Source organism: Chiloscyllium punctatum, chromosome 34, assembly GCF_047496795.1.
Source record: "Chiloscyllium punctatum isolate Juve2018m chromosome 34, sChiPun1.3, whole genome shotgun sequence".
NCBI classification, from domain to species: Eukaryota; Metazoa; Chordata; class Chondrichthyes; order Orectolobiformes; family Hemiscylliidae; genus Chiloscyllium; species Chiloscyllium punctatum.
Genome location: NC_092772.1, coordinates 47098865 through 47102579, shown reverse-complemented (window position 1 = coordinate 47102579; position 3715 = coordinate 47098865). Strand labels below are relative to the sequence as shown.

Sequence of the window (3715 nt, the reverse complement as noted above, 5' to 3'; positions counted from 1 at the left end):
GGGTCAGTGCTAAGGGGTGTGCCACACTGTCAGAGGTCAGTGCTGAGGGATTGGGCAACTGTCGGAGGTCAGTGCTGAGGACTGGGCACTGTCAGAGGGTCAGTGCTGAGGGACTGGGCACTGTCAGAGGGTCAGTGCTGAGGGACTGGCACTGTCAGAGGGTCAGTGCTGAGGGAGTGCCGCACTGTCGGAGGGTCAGTGCTGAGGGAAGTGGGCACTGTCGGAGGGTCAGTGCTGAGGGAGCGGGCACTGTCGGAGGGGTCAGTGCTGAGGGAGCGGGCACTGTCGGAGGGTCAGTGTTGAGGGAGTGGGCACTGTCAGAGGGTCAGTGTTGAGGGAGTGGGCACTGTCAGAGGGTCAGTGCTGAGGGAGCGGGCACTGTCAGAGGGTCAGTGCTGAGGGAGTGCCGCACTGTCGGAGGGTCAGTGCTGAGGGAGTGGGCACTGTCGGAGGGTCAGTGCTGAGGGAGCGGGCACTGTCGGAGGGTCAGTGCTGAGGGAGCGGGCACTGTCGGAGGGTCAGTGCTGAGGGAGCGGGCACTGTCAGAGGGTCAGTGCTGAGGGAGCGGGCACTGTCAGAGGGTCAGTGCTGAGGGGAGCGGGCACTGTCGGAGGGTCAGTGCTGAGGGAGCGGGCACTGTCGGAGGGTCAGTGCTGAGGGAGCGCGCACTGTCGGAGGGTCAGTGCTGAGGGAGCGGGCACTGTCGGAGAGTCAGTGCTAAGGGAGTGGGCACTGTCGGAGGGTCAGTGCTGAGGGAGTGGAGCACTGTCGGAGAGTCAGTGCTAAGGGAGTGGGCACTGTCGGAGGGTCAGTGCTGAGGGAGTGGGCACTGTCACACAACACTGGGTTCCAATCTGCACGGGGTACAAAGGGTGTGAGTCACCCTCTGAATGCCCTGGAATGACCCTGCAATCATCGCTCTCTCTCTCTGCCTGCCCATGGTCTCCCTGGACACTGCCCTCCCCTTCCCCCTGGGCATGGGGCACTGTTCCTGAAGTGGGTGATGTGTCTCTCCCCCCACCCCAGACTCAGTCCTGGTGGGCTGGGACACCTGACAGAATTTGCGGCCGGCTGAGTGAGTGGGGTGGAATGGGGCTGAATGGCCTCCTGAAGTGCTGCTATCCCTCTGTGCTCCGGGGGGAAATGCTGTGCCAGTCAGGGGCATCTGAGGCGAGGAGACTCTGGGCAACTCCCTGGTCAACACTGGCACCAGCCAAAGTGGGAAGGAGGGGGGGTTTTTCTTTTCTGGGGGGTGGTTTTAGGGGGATGAGGGGTGGAGAATGTGGGATAGGAGGAGGGATTTGTAATGGTCGTCACGTCCCGTCTGAGTCTCCTCCCTCCCCAAAAAGTTCTCTCTCTCTCAGAGAGTTTGGGAACTGGGTTCCAGGTAAGAGGCTGGAGTTTGTGGTTTGCGGGTTCGGGGGGGGGTTTGGGCTGGGGGAGAGAGAGCTCTGTCTTTTGCTGTTGTTTTCAGATTCATTCCCAGCCCCCGGGTGTGGGGGTTGGGGGTTTGGGGGTTGGGGGGTTGAGGAGGGGAGGGGGGAAGTTGGTTTGTAAAGTAACTTTCGTATTTGTGTAGCTCAACATCCGCTTTGGATGTTCAGAGGAAAGTTCCTTCCGAGTCGGTATCTCCGGTCCGCAACAGAGTATCCTGGAGTCAGTTACCCCCCCCCCCCCAAAGATACACTGTATCCTGAGTCAGTTACCCCCCCCCCCCAAAGATACACTGTATCCTGGAGTCAGTTACCCCCCCCCCCACAAAGTTACACTGTATCCTGGAGTCAGTTACCCCCCCCCCCCAAAGATACACTGTATCCTGGAGTCAGTTACCCCCCCCCCAAAGATACACTGTATCCTGGAGTCAGTTACACCCCCCCCCCCAAAGATACACTGTATCCTGGAGTCAGTTACCCCCCCCCCCCAAAGATACACTGTATCCTGGAGTCAGTTACCCCCCCCCCCCCAAAGATACACTGTATCCTGGAGTCAGTTACCCCCCCCCCAAAGATACACTGTATCCTGGAGTCAGTTACCCCCCCCCCCCAAAGATACACTGTATCCTGGAGTCAGTTACCCCCCCCCCCCCCAAAGATACACTGTATCCTGGAGTCAGTTACCCCCCCCCCCCCAAAGATACACTGTATCCTGGAGTCAGTTACCCCCCCCCCCCCAAAGGATACACTGTATCCTGGAGTCAGTTACCCCCCCCCCCAAAGATACACTGTATCCTGGAGTCAGTTACCCCCCCCCCCCCCAAAGATACACTGTATCCTGGAGTCAGTTACCCCCCCCCCCCCAAAGATACACTGTATCCTGGAGTCAGTTCAACCCCCCCCCCCCCAAAGATACACTGTATCCTGTGAGTCAGTTACACCCCCCCCCCCCAAAGTTACACTGTATCCTGGAGTCAGTTACCCCCCCCCGACAAAGATACACTGTATCCTGGAGTCAGTTACCCCCCCCCCCAAAGATACACTGTATCCTGGAGTCAGTTACCCCCCCCCCCCCAAAGATACACTGTATCCTGGAGTCAGTTACCCCCCCCCCCCCCCGCCAAAGATACACTGTATCCTGGAGTCAGTTACCCCCCCCCCCCAAAGATACAACTGTATCCTGGAGTCAGTTACCCCCCCCCCCCAAAGATACACTGTATCCTGGAGTCAGTTACCCCCCCCCCCAAAGATACACTGTATCCTGGAGTCAGTTACCCCCCCCCCCCCCAAAGATACACTGTATCCTGGAGTCAGTTACCCCCCCCCCCAAAGTTACACTGTATCCTGGAGTCAGTTACCCCCCCCCCCCCAAAGTTACACTGTATCCTGGAGTCAGTTACCCCCCCCCCCCCCCAAAGATACACTGTGTCCTGGAGTCAGTTACCCCCCCCCCCCACAAAGTTACACTGTATCCTGGAGTCAGTTACCCCCCCCCCCCCAAAGATACACTGTATCCTGGAGTCAGTTACCCCCCCCCCCCAAAGATACACTGTATCCTGGAGTCAGTTACACCCCCCCCCCCCCACAAAGATACACTGTACCCTGGAGTCAGTTACACCCCCCCCCCACAAAGTTACACTGTATCCTGGAGTCAGTTACCCCCCCCCCCAAAGATACACTGTATCCTGGAGTCAGTTACCCCCCCCCCCCAAAGATACACTGTATCCTGGAGTCAGTTACACCCCCCCCCCCACAAAGTTACACTGTATCCTGGAGTCCAGTTACCCCCCCCCCCCCCCAAAGATACACTGTATCCTGGAGTCAGTTACACCCCCCCCCCCAAAGATACACTGTATCCTGGAGTCAGTTACCCCCCCCCCCCAAAGATACACTGTATCCTGGAGTCAGTTACCCCCCCCCCCCCAAAGATACACTGTATCCTGGAGTCAGTTACCCCCCCCCCCAAAGATACACTGTATCCTGGAGTCAGTTACCCCCCCCCCCCCCCAAAGATACACTGTATCCTGGAGTCAGTTACCCCCCCCCCCCCAAAGATACACTCTATCCTGGAGTCAGTTACCCCCCCCCCCCCAAAGATACACTGTATCCTGGAGTCAGTTACAACCCCCCCCCCCACAAAGATACACTGTATCCTGGAGTCAGTTACCCCCCCCCCCCAAAGATACAACTGTATCCTGGAGTCAGTTACCCCCCCCCCCCCCCCCAAAGATACACTGTATCCTGGAGTCAGTTACCCCCCCCCCAAAGATACACTGTATCCT

At 58.5% G+C, this 3715-nt stretch overlaps 1 pseudogene; it reads left to right on the top strand.

Moving 5' to 3' along the window:
* Window positions 1–1277: 1277 nt before the first annotated feature.
* Window positions 1278–3715, top strand: part of LOC140458816 (beta-1,4-galactosyltransferase 3-like) — a 20408-nt pseudogene continuing 17970 nt past the window's right edge.